Consider the following 17,560-nt stretch of genomic DNA (forward strand, 5'->3'; position numbering starts at 1 on the left):
TAGGTTGTAATCTAATGTTATTTATTTTATTGCTCAAATTGTCTCAGTTTTGGTCACTTGGAGTGCTTTAAGTTGATTTCTGTGTCCCTAAACATATTTTTCTCATTAAAAAATTGAAATGGATCTTATAATTTTGTTTCTGAAATTATTTGTGTACAGATAATGCATTTAATTAACATTTGGCTATAAATTCTCAGCAATAATTAGGTATATTCAGGGATTCTTGCAAAGTGAAGAATTCTTACAAATTATTTTCAAATATAATGAATTTTTGTGATGATTAATAGGAATAATAAAGTAAATGTAAAATATATTTAGTTAACACTTATTAATTCTGAATTTGCAGTTTTATTTTGTGACTTTAGAGTTAATTCTTCCTTTTTCGGTTGTTTGTCTAAGGTCCTGGTTCCTTGAGGATCTCACAAGCCCTAGACTCTGTACCTCAAGAAAAGCGTGCAGGAGGAAATAATCCATTCCTTGTCAATGGTTATGCCATGTAAGTGTCAGGATAGCACCAAGAACTTGCCAGGTGGCTACATTAAAATGGTACTTCTGCTTCTGCTTCGCTCTTGTCTTCTGTTCTCTTTTTCCCACAAAAGCAGCAAGGCCAAGCAGAAGAAAGTAACAGTTGTGATTAAAATTAGATTCAGGAAGGAGAAAGGGGAATAAGTTATAACAGAAAAGCCCACATAGTTACCACAGAAAATAGACATCTGGGGTCAGGGGAAAAAACAACTAGAAACGAAAAAGGACTCACTCCGCCAATGTTTTGCTGGCAGTGTTAGCTGGGCATGATTAAGAGAACTAAGAGGTCTCACACCCACAGTGGATGATAGTAGTAATTGCTGGTTCCCTCCGCGGAGGTATCCCGCTGGTAGGACAGAAACAGACAGAAATTATATCAGATAAATACCCAATAGGAACTGACTTTGGTAACACAAGCCGCTCATGTCACAGATTTCGACAGCCTAATGTAACGGAGCCTCGTGTTCCATACTACTCACGGGCATAAAACAAAACAAAACAAAGCCAAGAGATTTGTAAAAGTACAGATTACTCTCTTCCATTCCAAAAGGTTTGGATTCATTTTGGGGAGGTTCCAGAAATCTGTACTTTTAAGTCTCCCAGGGACTTTAAGTAACCAGTCAAATATTCATGCTGATTTTCCTGTCGGTGATACGGCATTTGAATCGCGTATGGGAATTGGGGAGTCTCTGGGATTTAATATGATATGTTATTCATTGGAAGGACACATGCTAAGAACTTGCTGCTTACTTTGGATGAATAAAAGGATGAAGGAACCAGGACCTTAAATTCTAATCTACTAGCTCATGCATTATGGGTAGGACTGTGTTATATAATTTGCAGGGTTCTGTGGCAAAGAAAAATGCAAAGACTTGTTCAAAAATGATGGTGAATCATAAGGAGTGGTTGCAGAGCCTTAAAGCTGGTGTGGGGGCCCTTCACAGCTCGCAGCCCTGCATGACTGCCTGGTGGCGCTCCCATGCATCCGCTGGCCGTGGGATCACGACTCTGGTAAAATGCATTCTATGAAGGAAGTCCTCCACTTCAAAAATAGAACTGCTGGCAGGATTAAGGTGAGACTTCATCATTTAGCAGAAATAGGGTGAAATGCTGAGCATGATCATTAGCTAAGCATTTTCTTCTGTAGTATTGTAGTATCTGTCAGGGTGGGAACATCAAACTGTTGTCTCTGGGGTGCCTGGGTGGCTCAGTAGGTTAAGTGTCTGCCTTTGGCTTGGGTCATGATCCCAGAGGCCTAGGATCCAGCTCCAGTCAGGGGAGCCAGCTTCTCCCTCTCCCTCTGCCACTCCCTCTACTTGTGCTCTCTCTCTCTATCTCTCTCTCACTCCTTCTCTCAAATCAATAAACATAGTCTTTAAAAAAAATGTCATTTCTTTTCACGTAGAGGAAATCTTAGTTGCTGATGAAACATTATATGTTTAAATTAGAAAAATCAGTGTGAATTCACTCCTTAAAAAGAAATGTGTATGTGTATATACATGTGTGTACCTATGTATACACACACACATAGACACATGCATGTATTTTACCTTTGCTACTAATGAAAATAGATCAAATGCAGAAGGAACATTTTTGCTTACCCCCGACACTCTTGTGCAATCCTAGCACCGAGATTTTTTATTCTCATACTCTCCTCAACTAAGAGGCAAGGGATACTGCAGAAAAGCAATGAATTCCATGTCTTAGGAGAAAGAAATATGAGAATATGTCCAATTTTTACCAAGAAGAAGGCAGCGTTGAAAGGATAAACCCACACAAAATGGTTTCATCAGTCAAGTTGTGATCATTTAAACTTTAAACAACAACAGATGTAATAATTGCTATATTAATTTGAAAAAGGTTTGCTGTAAAAATCAGGGAGTTCCTAATATCAGTCTACAAAGAACAGTTTGTATAAATATTTTTAAAAGATACTAGCACTGCAAAAAAGGGTGAATATAATAGGGTATATTTAAATTTACAATGACTTTAACACAAACAAAAAAGTTACTACTGTTAAAAAAAAAAAAAAAAGAAAAGAAAAGAAACAAAATAAATTGTGCCCAAAAGGGAGCCACTGAGGCCAAGTAACCAAACAGGGGCTTAATATCTAACTTAACTGAATTTCAATCTCTCTCCAGAAGTATAGTCTTAGCTGGTTAGCACCAATGAAATAATCTGTCACATAGGCCCTAAACATTCTAAAAAAGGAAGATGAGGTGATCTTTCTAATGAGACTCTCTGCCCTTCCCCCTAAGGGAAGGTGACCTTACCTGAAACAATCCTTTCTTTTCCATTGTTGATAATAACTTCCTTGCCCCAACTTCCTTCCTATAAAAACCTTCCATTTGGCACAATTCCTTGGAGCTCCACTCTACTCTGCTAGCTGGGATGGTGTCCAATTCATGAATTGCTTAATAAAGCTAATGAGATCTTTAAATTTACTCAGTTGAATTTTTGTTCTTTAACATTACTATATATAAAGGTGTTCCGTTTCCCATAATTTTATATAGCTGCTCTACGTCTGTTTATAAAAAAATAGACATGCTCTTGCTTCCATCTGTGCATAGGGAAAAGAATAAAGAAAAGAAGCCTGGTGAAAACCAAGAAGTTCTGGGGGAAAAATGGAATCTATACCAAAACTACAAAGGAATGAGCATTCCAGGTGTTCCAATATAAAAATCAGGTGGAAAGGGAGTTCAAGAGGGTGTTGGTATCGGTAGCCACACACAAGGCCAAGTGGAGAAGGAAATCAACACTGTTCCAGGATAATAAATAATAAATCAATGCTCTTTATGAGGAGAGCTAACTACCTACAGTTAATCCCTTGTGGCCAGAAGATGAAGCTCCTAGATAGTACTACTGATAATAAAATTCTAATAAGGAATACATCTGTTTATAATAATGCTAACAGACTAGGTCATAGTATAATAACATAGTATAATGACAAGACAGTGAAGTGTGAAATGCTAGCAAAGTGATGACCTAAAAATACATTATGTCTGGGGGAAGACACCAGAAGATAAAATAATGCCAGTAATAATATCCACACAAGAAATGAGGACTTAAGTGAAAGTAAGTGAAATAACAAATAAAATGTGTCCACTTGGGGCGCCTGGGTGGCTCAGTGGGTTGAGCCTCTGCCTTTGGTTCAGGTCATGGTCTTGGGGTCCTGGGATCGAGCCCCGCATTGGGCTCTCTGCTCAGTGGGGAGCCTGCTTCCCCCTCTCTCTCTGCCTGCCTCTCTGCCTACTTGTGATCTTTCTCTCTTTGTCAGATAAATAAATAAAGTCTTGAAAAAAAAAATAAAATGTGTCCACTAAAAGAGACTCACTTTGGGGAAAGCAGTCAAATTCTTTGTCCCATCTGTTGCTAATGAAAAATCCTTGGCTGGTCTGAGAAGGTATTTTATGACTTGTGCTTCTGCTAAGATTACTCTGACTGCAAGAAGTTATCAAAATAAACATTACTACAGCTCTAGTTATATATCAAAATGAGCGTAGATATGTCCCTGGAAAGCATTAACATCAAGTGGGAAGCAATAAAGGAATTAATTAAGCTCATGTTACCGAAACTATAGACTAGTTCTAAGTGTTAGTAGAATAATAAATCTGCTAAGTTTATAAGTTTTGCCTTTTCAGAGGGTTTGAATTATTCACAAAGATGAGTCACACAGTAACTTCTTCTCTTTTACAATGAGAGGAAATTTAATTATTTGTATGTTATTTATGTTTCATTTATGAAATATGTTAAGTTTAATAACTGACCATTGTGATGGTTAATTTTATGTCAACTTGACCAGACCAGAGGATGCCCATTATTCTATGTGTGTCTGTGAGGTTGTTTTCCAAAAATATTAGCCTTTGAGTCAGTGAACTGAATAAAACAAACGGCCCTCCCCAATGCACATGGGTTTCACCAGATCACTGGAGGGGCTGAAGAGAACAAAAGGGTAAAAGAAGGGTGGGTTCCTGTTGTCTCTGCCTCAGTGTTTGAACTGAATAAATCTCTTCTACCCTTGGCACTTCTGGTTCTCAGTTTTCAGATATAGGCAAGAATCTACACCATCAGCTCTCACCACCTGCCTTCCTGGGTCTCCAGCTTGCAGAAGGCAGATCATGTGACTTCCCAGTCTTCATGATCAGGTGAGCCAATTCCTTATAATAAATCTGTTTACATATGTGTGTGCTTATGTATACACATATATTTTGTTTCTCTGTATAATCTTGACTAATACAACCATTAAACAAAATACAAATAGTCATGAATGTTCTTCTCTATGAGGTGATCCCCGCAGGCATTAAAGAATTGATCACTGCTCTCCAAAGAAATAACACTCACTCTACATCACAACATAATGTTTTGGTGCTCCAGGGATTTCTTTAAAGTAATTATACATATGAGATAGAAAATGAAATATCGTGGTCCATTAAACTGTGTAACATGTCTCAGGGGCATGTGTCCTGTAATAGTGTAAACTCTCCATATTTTTATTAACAGAGGAACTGGCCATGGGCTCCATCCTGTGGAGTGATCCACCACTAATGTGTAGGTGGCATCAAGAAGTGAGAGTGGGAAGTATGGGAAGGGACAAAAAGGAAAACTTCACCGTAAACTCTCTTCCTCTTTTGAATATTGAAACATGTAAATACATTACCGTTACATTTTTAAAAATTTGTCTTTAGAGTTGCTCTTTTTGGCTAATTGATGTTCTTAAGACATTTGCTGCCTTGCGAAAGTGTCAGCTGCTATTATAAAGTGAGTGAGGCATGTTCAGTGGCCATGCTTGAACAGAGTGAGGAAATCAGCTAAGTGGAAATCTTGGGGAAAGCATTCTAGCAAGCGGAAACAACTAGAGGAAAGGTCTGCAGGACTCCCTTATTCGATGGAATTACCTTAGAAATGAGATTATGGTTAAATCCTTCCAACCTCTTATATATCTATGAGGACCCCATGCCATAAAAACCACCTCCAGATATCTAGTAGTTATAGGATGCTTTCATAACTTTGCAAATGAATTGAAGGGTATGAATTTTGCTTTATATTCTTAAGTCCTGGCATTGCCTGACGTCTTCTTCTAAATTTCCAATCAAGTGACACTAATTGCCATTTAACATGTATCCAAAAGAATATTGTATGATTGTGGACCACTGACATGTGGTACCTTTAAAAATTCAAGGTTACACAAAGGAAAAAGAAATGTAAAAGCAAAAGCATACATTTTTTTCCGACTGTGTTTAACTCCTTTTTCATTTTTATATTAATCTTTTAAAGATCAACAAATGTTAATTATTTTTCTTATTAAAAACAGAACTCTTCCATAAATTAAACTGAAAACAGAAACTTCTTTCTTTGGCTATGTATCTATTTTTGTTTCTTCTATTGAGTTCTCTAGTTGTCATTGTTCTCTAATCTTTAGCCATTTAATCTCCTTTTAAAGCAGACACATCTTATTTTTCTACCCAAATATGTACAATAGAGCATATTTGAACAACATGAATAGCAGCTTATTGGAGTTGGTTTTGTCACATTTCATTATCAGAAACTGTTGGCTATAAAAATACAACTTAATTTCTACTTACATCTGTAACAGTGAGAATGAACAAGATATGCTGACCTAAAAATACCAAGAGGAAAGCATAAGTGTATAAACTAAGTGGATACGTTCTTTTCTTTGTGTTGGTAAAGAATGGATTGGGAATGGAGGGGACTCTTATTTTTCTGAGATAATTACTACTAGCCTCCTCTGCTTAGTTTTTAAAGTCTCACTCCTAAACCTGCATCTCCCCTATTTGTCCATACTTTCTCTCATTTGCTCTAGGACATACTTAGATTTCCCATTTCCTGAGAGTGGACATGACTATGTATGTGGATAATGAGGAAGAAAATGAAAACACTTATGTGTGTGTCCCCCATACTGTTCTTTGTGGGTGGAGACCTGGTGGCGGGGGAAGAAGGAATCCAGGGCAAGAGATTTCCCAAGGACATGTGATCACCAGAGAGTGTCTACTATCTCTCGACCCCACAGTCATTCTTCTACGTTCTCCTCTATACTCCTGGAGATAGGAAGCTGTACACATACTTTGCAAACTTCCAGACCCCCTTGTCAATTGGCTTTTTGTTAGATGGGAAGGTGGGATAAAGTGAGAAGCTTTCCGTTCCACCCTCTGGTGGGACTCCTGCAGTAAGTGACTGAGGAGCATCCATTCCTGGGTTCCTACTCACACAGTATGATTTCCCAGGCAGCGGCCTCAGGCGCAAGGTAACTGTGGCCTCTAGGCCGCCCCATTTCACTTTGGTTCTCCCTGCAGTAGGGGAGGGAACTGATTCCTGCAGTTACTGAGTAAAATTATCTGCGTAAAATTATCTCTTTTTGCAACCAACCGCCTTATTAAATATCCTGCAACACTTTTGTAACCAAACCCCTTATTAAGTTTCCTCTGTTTGAAATGTCTATTCATACTCACATATATATTATCTACAAAATACTAAGAAAAAGTGTGCATGTATGTTTATGCTAGCAGCTTTCCACATCTCTTTCTTGAGGCTTTCTCTCACTTTTTTTTCCAAGCATCAAAACTCCCTCTGACGTCTGGTTGCCCCAGAATTTATCATGATGCTTCCTGTTTTCTCATGATGCCCTACAGGGTCCCCAGAGTGATTAGGCCCAGATTGTCTCTCATATCAAGACAGATATATCTTGTATCTAATATTTCCAGGAACTTTGACAGCCATGAAAACTTGTGTCATTCCCCAATCTTAGCTCAACATGACTTTCGTCCAGATGACACACTTCACCCCCTCGAGCAGATGTAGACTTCCTCATCTCTGTTCACATAGCTATGAACGTGCACTTCTACTACAGATAGTACTTATCGTGGTATACTAGAGCTGTTGGTTAATTTTTGTGGCTTTCACAATAGTCTCTGAGTTCTTTGAGATCATCTTTCTGTCACTACAGTCTGGAATGGTCCCTGGCATAAGAAAGCTCCTTTTTTTTTTTTTTTTTTTTTTTTTTTTTAAATAAAGGAATGCATGGTATACCTAGAATGACGCTGGGTTTCAAGGGTTTGCAGGCATAATAATGCAAATTAACAAGTGAGTGGCAATATTAGTCCACGATTTGAAAGTGAAAAAAGTGGTTGGTTATAAGGTTAAGCAGAACATAAACTCCTCTGAGGCAGAGAATTGCCTTTCACATATCTGTATCCTCAGTTTAATATTGTGCTGAGCTAGTGCATGCATTTATGCCTGGAGGGCCATGAGAGACATTGTGAATTAAGTAGACATAGTGATGAAAGTCAGAGATTAGAAAGGATAATAAAGGACCGGGAGGGGAGAACATAGAAGCAAAATGAAGACAATTTGGCATTATTTTCTCAAGTTATCTTTTTACCCGAAGGTGTCTAAACTTACATGGTATCCTTCCCCCAAACCTAGCCAGTAACCCACAACCTCTGCACTCAGCTACCATTTGTCTTAGAAGAAAGCAGTTCATTAGTCAAATGTGTAGTGATTCTTTTCCAAATTCCTGTCACTTATGTGAAACATAAACTCATGAACATATTAAGAAGCGGTAATGGTTGAAGATCACATCACATACTGATCTTATACATTTTTTTTTTTTGTATATCTTTAGACAGCTAAACAAAGTAATTCTAGAAACTGCAGATAAAGGGAAAACTCAGTAGTAGTGGGAGTTTTAAACTCTGTGACAGGCAGTGGGGATGTAAGAGTAGGACTTTTGACTCCCTTAAATCACCTCGACCTGGGCAAAAACAGCCCTCTACCATCCTTACTCCTAGGCAAGTACACACACTCAACTCACAGCTTAAAGTGAGGAAAGTAACCCCAGACCATACTGACAACCTTGGTAATTGAAAAGAGGTAACTGATATCAACATGCCATGGCCAGAAGGGAGTGCATATAATTTTTATGGACTTTTTCCCCCCAAGATATTACTTCTGCACCTATCATGAGAATTTCTCAAGGCACTCTATAATGCTCTATGGAGGGCAGCTTGCAAAATGTGGCAGCCAAGGGCAGGAAGCAAGGTGTACAAAAAGCCGACTTTAGGGCAGAAATGTAGACTTGACCGTGCTATTTTAATACCCTTTGTTTTAGAGCTCATCAAAAAATAAGTCTTCAAGTTTCAGAAGATGAGACCTCACTGTAACAACAGAATCATACCGCACATGTGAGTCAATGACTTAATGGGACAATCAATGGAAAGCTGAGAAACAACGAAGTGTATGGTTTTGAGTCTAAATACAGGTATAGACACATTTTTTTTTCATCAACACATGTTGAAATTAGGGAGTTCGTTCTTCTTAGTGCATTAGGACCCTCCGGACTGTTGGGGTGGGGTGGGACACATACCTCATCTACCTCCAGTCCCACCTCCTTCAACCTTGCTCTTGGCTTGGCATTCTTGAGTTTTCCTGGAAAGGAATTTGGACCAAAGCTGCTTTGCTATTCACATGAGAGATAGCTATTTTGAATTACAAAAATGATGATGAAAATGGTGCAGGCAACTCTGGTTTCTTTCATTTGAAAAATATATAAATTCAGTTGTAACCATGCCAATCAGAATTTCTGACTTGTAGTTAAAAGTTCATGATTCTTGAAAATCTCAAATGGAATTATTATAGAATCAATTAAGCTGATTTCATTGAGAAAAATATTTCAATGCACAAAGTCTTTGGAGAAAAAAAAATGTAAAAGTAGTCTTTAAGAGTCCAGCAAGGATAGGTAGGTAAGGTAAGGTAACTGAGACAAGTTATTCAGCAGATGAATGCTTTATACACAACTCAGGGCATTAAATAACCTTAATGCTGGAGGTATTTTCACTTATATTTTTAAAAGATTTTATTTATTTATTTGAGAGAGAGAGAGAGCAAGCACAAGTGAGGGTGGGACAAAGGGAGAGGGAGAAGCAGGCTTTCCACCGAGCAGGGAGCCCAATGTGGGACTTGATCCCAGGACTGTGGGATCATGACCTAATCTGAAGGCAGACACTTAACTGACTAAGCCACCCAGGCACTCCACATTCAGTATTCACAGTAAGCTTTCAGAGTTATTATTACCACTTCTTATTACCACTTCTCAGCTGTGGATTTTCTGGCTCAGAGAGGATAACTTTTGCTGTAGTCCTCTTAGGTTCCTGGCCATGGAGTGCTTTCTAAGCACCAAGCACTATAATAATGCTTTGTGTGAATTATCTTCCCTAGAACTGTGATATAGCTACAGGTTTGGGGTAAGTTTTAACATTTATTTCCTCCACTTTGTGACACTGCAAAGAAATATTTAATGCCAGACCTGTGTAAAGAATGCTAATCTCTGTGGAATTTTCCCAACCATGTTTCCTTCTAATTATTTTAAATAGTAGTTACAAATCCTTCAAAGCAATTTGAGATTTTGCCCTTTCTTATAACAAACAAGCCAACACAAATGATAATGTTCTATAATAATGGGCAGTCATTAATTCTTGTTTTCTTTCTAGGTAAATTCTGCTTATGTAATTAGTACATTGGTAAACTAGTGTGTAAGTTGTCTGCCCTGACTGCCTGAAGAAGTCAAGTTCAATATCTTTTATTAGGTTTAATATCACCATGCTTCTTTTTCCCTCAGAACATTTATTTATATTTCTATTTTTGCATTTGTTTGTGTGATTTTTTATTTTGGGCTTTCATCTAGACTGCAGGCATTGCATGTTTTTATCCAGTGTTGAGTCCTCTGTCTCTGTTATTATAATGCCTAATAACTAATAGGCTCTCACTAAATATTTGTTGGATGAATGGAAGGCTGAGTGAATAAATGGATGGGTAGATGGGTAAAGGAAGGAAGTAGACAAATGGGCAGGTCATTTTGGACTTCTGGTATTCATAAATGACCTGGAATTTAACCTGGCCTTTGAAAAGGGGGTGAGAGTAAGATCTCTTATTTTTTTCCCATTAAGTGCAATGGGAGAGATTCTTCCACAATGAAGCCTCACAGTTTTCTTGTTCAACACATGTGGGTGAAGAAGGTATTGTTATATTAAGTAACACAGCTAATTAAAAGAGGAAATGGAAATCGTTCTTAGATGAAGAGAGTTCCACTTCCCCTCTGGTTTCCTTTAGTACTATACTATCCTTGAATTAGAAACTGTTTCATTGGTAAAATAAAGATCTGCATGAGGCATTAGAAGTGACAGAAACAACCACTGCATCATGATGTAGAGCTAAGGGAGACATTTTGTTGGATTACTGATTGGGAAGCAGAGTGTCCTAAAAGGTAGGACAATTTGGGCAGCTGTTCTACTCACCCCACATTCAAGACTCAGCACCCAGCTGCCCTTTAGCAGGTCTAATTCACAACTACATGTCCCTGCCTAGCCTCTACAGAAGTGTGCGTTTTCAACTTTCACCAGAACTTTCTCTCTTGAGGCCTCCACGAGGCCCCTATAACTCCATGGAGGCTTCCCTTTTTTGTGCAGCTCCTCAGTCCCCCTTGGCTAAATTTTCCCTCTCTTCTTTTCCAGTCCTCTCCCAGATTCTTGCTCGAAGTCCTCCTTAGTTGATCTAGCAAATTAAAAAGTAACCATTGCTTTGCTTTTGCTTGTTCATTTCTCGCTTTTAAAAGGGGATTCTCCCTTAAAATGGAATGTCAGGTTTTCCCCTTGCTGGTAAGGCACAATGTTCTCCTTGAAGTCTCTTGGAACAAACAGACTGAAAATAGCTTGCAGGCCCTGGCCACACCAGTCCAGAGAGGATATTTACTTTGTCATTAACTGTTCCTTTGAACTCACTCTCCAGCCATTCTGCTGCAATGCAGTTGCCACAGACATTTCTCCACTTCCTCCCCCTGCCCCTCTGCCCTGCCCCCCCGAGTGCTCCTCTTCCACCGCTCATGTTTTTCTCTTACTAGATAATTGACCTAAAACTGTATATAGTCTAGACAAATTCTCCCAGATGAGACAAGGTAACAAAAGAGGATGTTTTAGGAAAGAATGGCCAAGAGGACCTGTGGTGCATCACTCCACTCCTGACTGATTGCCCTCCTTGCAGAGTTCCAGCCGCACAAGAGCCACACGCATTACGAAACCTGTATATTCTGCTCTTTTAGGCCTGCCTATGCTTCATGTTGGGATAAATCAGCACCACTTCTAGATGCAGAGAAGAGAATGCTCAGCTAAAACAGAACAGAGAAAAGGCAAGGTCTTAAAGAAGACTCAAGAGGTAGGTATGCAAAAGACTTGGAAAAAAAGACAAATACAAAGTTCATATTTCCAGTTGATAAGAAAGGCAGCAAGGTATGTTGAAAAGCCCAGAGTTCAGGTCTCTGTTGGTCATTAATTCCCTGGGGGAATTAATTCACTTGTGGAAGTCACAGAAACTTCCTGGGTCTCACTCTTCTTTTCAAAATGAGGAAGTCAGTTTAGATGACTTCCAAGTTATTCCCTAGATTTGAAATTCCATAATAGTAAGACAGAAGATATTATAATCTACCAAAAATGCTATAATAGAAAAAAAAAAAAGAGGCAGAGTCTGGCGGCTAAATGATAGAGTTCAAGTACTGCCTGCATGTTTTTTTAATATGTAGCACTGTGGACAAATTTTAACTTCCCTAAATCTCAATCTTCTCCTATAAAATGGGGATAACAACACTATCCTTGTAATAGGGCTGTGGGTGAACAAAGAAAGATAATTCACACAAAGCATTATTATGGTGCTTGGTGCTTAGAAGGCACTCCATCGCCAGGAACCTAAAAAGGACTACAGTCTCCTCACACACACCTCAGAAGAAGAAGAGAAAGTACATTTGTATGTATTTGCTTCATGGGTTTCAGATCTCCTCATTTGATTATTTAAAAAATCATACATTACTATGTAAAACCCAGTTAATGATATCCCTCCTCCCAAATTATCACAATTAATATGTCCGTCTGGTATAGCGGAGCTGGCGATATGGTTCTGAGGCAACAGCTAAACTCTGTCCTTCGCTGATTAACCCCTGATAGCTTCTGGGCTTCTAGGGAGCCTGCCTCGGACACACTGTCTCTGTCACTAAAAAGAGTGTGGAATACGTGTGGCAATGGATGATCCAACTTCAGTAATTTGCAGTCTCAACTATTCTCTAAGACTGATCTGTCCTTAAAAAGGGAAAGCACTCCAGGACCACAGAGCTTTGGTTTCCATGGCAACAGCATAGGTCCATAGCTGCAGTCACACCTTCGCCAGCCTTGATTGCTCCTGGCAATTTACCATCTTCTGGGCTTCCTTTTGTTTGAGCCTCTCTCGTTTGCTTAATTCCCTTCTCTATTGGGAGAATCACAAAATGCAAAGCTACAGGAGCTGAATTTAAATTAAAAGCTATGGGAGCCTTAATAAAGCATTGGAGAGTGCTGCTAATTTTGTAACTCACAGACATGTGCTTCTTGAAATCAATTCTTCCTATATCCTGAATCTCAGCATCGTGTTTCCCATATTCTGCTGCAGCTGGGAGATTCTTGCACTACCCTATGGTTTGGGGAAAAATCAGTGTCATCTCTGCCTTCCAAGATGGTATTCTGATATTGTGGGTATCTGCTTTGTTAAGATAAGGTCCAAATTCCTCTTACTGTCATACAAAGCCCTGTGTCATCTGACCTTTGCTCATAAGTACTAACTTCCTCCTGCCCCTCCCCATTTACACTTAGACTTAAACAGCATTTCTCTTCTTTCGAGTTCTTGAACATACCCTATCCTCTGGGTCCTCACACATGCTGTCCCTTCTTTGCAACATTATTCCCTCAGCCTCTTTGCCTGGTTATCTCTCTTCTCTCTTTTTAAGGTTTGTTTATTTATTTATTTGAGAGAGAGAAAGAAGAGACAGAGCAGAGGGAGTGGCAGAGGGAGAGGGGAGAGAGAATCCCAAGCAGAATCCATGCTGAGCACAGAACCTGGTGCAGGGCTCAATCCCATGACCTGAGATCAGGGCCCTGAGATCATGACCTGAACTCAAACCAAGAGTCAGACAATTAACCAACTGTGCCACCCAGGCACCTCTGCCTGGCTATCTGCTGGCTATCTCTATTAGGTCTTAATTTAGGTGTTACCTTCTGCACAGAAGCTTCCTTAAGCCCAAGCCTAGGTAGTCTTTCATTATCCTTGACGGGTTTCCCTCTTATAACATTCTCACCACACATACTGTGCAAGCCCACTGAATGCACAGTCTGCCTCTACCTCTTCCTTCCACCAAAACCACTGCTGAATTTTTAGGTTCAGTATTTGATACACCTTAGACACTTACTAAATATTTGTTACATGTCTGAAATCACTTTATTCTACTAAGATCATTAAAGTCACTTGTTATCAATTTCATGATCTTGATGTTCTGTAACTTCCTTTCTATGCAACTGTAAACATCTAACGGAAGGTGCTTTTATTCAAGATATATTGGCAATCTTCCTATCTTTCATATGAACATCAGTAGATAGCCATTCACTTGAAGTGGAAAAATTCTAAAATTCCTGGTCTGTGAGGCATTTTTTAAATCTAGTCCATTAAACACTGATTTTTAGGTCCAGCTCAATGTAGTTATCATTAGAAGACCTAAAAATAAATAACAAAACAAAAATGTGGAAGTAAATTAAATAAGTAGAACCACTGAGCCATGAAACCTGGAGTAATCAGACCAGTCCATTAGCATAAGGCCTAGTAGGTCTGGACCCCTTCTTGCTGCTACACAGACATTGTAATGTTTCAGAGATGATCACTTAGAAGTCAAGAAAAGAGAAGGAAAGACACACGGTTTTCCAAATGTTACACCACTCAGACTTCAGCAACGGGACTGTCTGAGCCATGCATTGAAGAAACAGCTATTTCTGTACATGGTACACTGATACTATGATAGTTTGAGGTTAGTGTTTTTGACACTGGGACATTTTGAACTATCAGCTTTTGAAATTATTAGCAAGCAATGGTGCAATGGACATCCTCCCTGCACATCTGTGCCTTCTTTTATCCCATCATTAATGATGTCTCTATTTCTGAGTGAAGTCCAAACCCTGACCTTATCCATCAATTTGGCCCATGCCAAATTTCAGATGTCTAAAGGACATGACACAGACAAGTATTAAATGGTGAGCTATGTGGGTGAAATGCTTCCAAAAGACATCAGGGCAGGAGAGTTCATATATAAAACATCAACATCACCTAGAGAAAGAGTGTTAGGAAAAGGATCTGAGAGCCAAGGAAAGAATCATGGAGAACAAGAATGAGTATACAAGAGAAATGAAACCTGTAAAGGAGCATTAGAAAATAAGAGTGAGCAAGAACACCATGCTGCAAAAGGGACCACACAAGGTGAGCACTGAAAAGTGGATATTGGACTTAGCATTCTCTGAATTTTACAAACCACCTACTTACTGTGGCTTAGAATAGTGATTAAAAATGTGGAAACAGGCATAATCTCCCCTCATTTCTTTTCCTTCTGCTTCATGAGGCCCAATGTTCTGATCTCCCCAGGGGCCAAAGCACCTGGTCTACTCTGTTCTCGTTCTACCTGATGAGGCACTACCTCGCTCCAATGATTTGGGATCACAGAGACAAATCTTGCTTGTATTAAATGCCAAAGAAATCTTATGACATTTAATTTACATAAAAGTGTTTCCTGATATAACCTTGTGTGTTGGTAATGCTCAAAATACTATATGTAACTCTTCCCATTATGTCATTTTCCAAAGTATTTCAGTAATTTCACTACAAGTGTTAAAAAAAAACACCTTATGAATTTGATTAGCAAACATAATTAAGCATATCTTATAAGCAAAGTACTGGTGATCAAGCAGGAAGTAAGACAAGAATGTTTCTTTCATGGAGTTACATTCTAGGTATAGAGAAGAGATTAAAATCACACACTAACATTTACCAGGTAGTGGTAAGTGCTATGACGGAAACTAAGCAGGGTTAAAAAGAGTCAGAGAGTAAAAGTGCAGGTTGTTTCAGACTGGTTTGTCAGCTCTGCGTCGGTGCCATTTCATCAGGGAACTAAATGAGATGAGAAGTTCACAAAGTCAATATTCTGGGGAAGGGGAACCAAGGATGAGAGAATGTAATGTCCCCAAACTGAGAAGGTTTGAGGCCTGGCAAAGAGGTTAATGATTGCATAAATAACTTCCACGACGAGGTTATGTGTGATTGCTGACCTTTTTACTAGTAGCCAATCATCCGCATATGACCAGGATATAAGGGCAGACCACTTCTGTCTACTTTTTATATCATTATCATTCAGAGTAATCAAAAACCCCTAGAGCTTCAACTACCACCTCTATTCAGATATATCCCAAATGTATATTTCATCCATGATCTCTCTTCTCAGCTGTAATCCTTACTTTCTAACAATCTGCTGAACCCTCTAACCTGAATATTCTGTTCTCATTTCATTCTCAGCTACCAAAAAAGCCCAATACACACATATGGGACTTTCTAATGGAGAGAAAGGGGGTAGGGATAGAAAAACAACTGAAATAACTGACAAATTTACAAATTTGATGAAAACTATAAAATCATAAATCTAAGAAAGCTTTAAAAAATGCCAAACATAAAAATATGGAAAAAGACCATACCAAAGTACATTGTAATAAATTTCTGAGAAATGCTGATGAAGAGAAAAAGTCTTGGAATCTGTCAAAGGACAAAAACATATACACAGAAAATTGGTGATAAGAATAAAACTGGGGGCACCTGGGTGGCTCAGTGGGTTAAAGCCTCTGCCTTCAGCTCAGGTCGTGATCCCAGGATCCTGGGATCGAGCCCTGCATCGGGCTCTCTTCTCAGTGGGAAGTCTGCTTCTCTTCCTCTCTCTCTCTGCCTGCCTCCCTGCCTACTTGTGATCTCTGTCTGTCAAATAAATAAAATCTTAAAAAAAAAAAAGAATAACATTGAACTTATTATTAGACAAAAATACAGTCCAGAAGACAGTGGAACAGTATGTTTACCGCTGATCTAGAATTCTATACCAGGAAAAACACATTCCAAAAATGAAATGAAATCAAAATTTTTTCAGATATGTAAATGATGAAAGAACTCAGCTATAGCAGCTTTTCACTGTAGGAATTGTTAAAAATCCTTCCAACAGAAGGAATATGATATCATGTGGAAAGACTGATCTAGAAGAATGAACATTATCAATGGTAACTACAATGATAAGTAAGTGGGTAAATAGGAAAGACACTTACCATTTAAACTTCTTTAAAAGACAACTGTTTAAACAAAAATAAGACCAAAGTATTGTGAATTCATAACATATACAAAGGTAAAATGTATGAGAAATACAGCACCAAGGCTTAGAGAACAATGGAAGATGACTTTTGTAAGGTTCTTATACTATACATGAAGTGATACATAATCTGAATGTGAACTACGACAGTTAAAGATGTATAATATAAATTCAAATGCAACCACTAAAACCCCCATAGGGTTAGAGCTAATAAGCCAACAAGGGAATAAAATTAAATTATTTTTAAAACCCAATTATTCCAATAGAAGAAAAAATGAGAAGAAAAGGGAAAACAAGGAACATATGGGACAAATAGAAAGTAAATGGCAAGATGTCATATTTAATGCCATATTAGGGGAGGAGTCAAGATGGCAGAGGAGTGGCAGGCTGAGACGACATCAGGTAGCAGGAGATCAGCTAGATAGTTTATCAAACCATTCCAAACACCCACAAATCCAACAGGGGATCGAAGAGAAGAACAGCAACTCTAGAAACAGAAAATCGACCACTTTCTGAAAGGTAGGACCAGTGGAGAAGTGAATCCAAAGCGACCGGGAAGATAGACTGCAGGGGGAGGGGCCGGCTCCCGGCAAGAGGCAGAGCAACGGAGCACAAAATCAGAACTTTTTTTTTTTTTTTATAATTTTATTTTTTATAAACATATATATATATATATATATTTCCCCCCCCAGGGGTACAGGTCTGTGAATCTCCACGTTTACAAACTTCACAGCACTCACCATAGCACATACCCTACCCAATGTCCATAACCCCCCCCAACCCCCCTCTGCC

The 17,560-nt window shown here is 38.8% G+C and overlaps 1 long non-coding RNA gene across 2 annotated transcripts in view; it reads left to right on the forward strand.

The window, feature by feature from the left end:
- The first annotated feature begins 4,601 nt into the window (after positions 1-4,601).
- LOC116862786 overlaps positions 4,602-17,560 on the forward strand; it is a 42,923-nt gene continuing 29,964 nt past the window's right edge. The window contains exons 1-3 of one of the 2 annotated variants that reach the window (XR_004381705.1): positions 4,602-4,670; positions 5,026-5,135; positions 11,633-11,819. This is a non-coding gene — a long non-coding RNA (uncharacterized LOC116862786). The remainder of the gene's footprint in view (positions 4,671-5,025; positions 5,136-11,632; positions 11,820-17,560) is intronic. The other variant, XR_004381704.1, reaches the window with a different exon arrangement.

This window comes from Lontra canadensis, unplaced genomic scaffold (genome assembly GCF_010015895.1).
Source record: "Lontra canadensis isolate GAN:19392208 unplaced genomic scaffold, GSC_riverotter_1.0 scaffold4, whole genome shotgun sequence".
NCBI lineage: Eukaryota > Metazoa > Chordata > Mammalia > Carnivora > Mustelidae > Lontra > Lontra canadensis.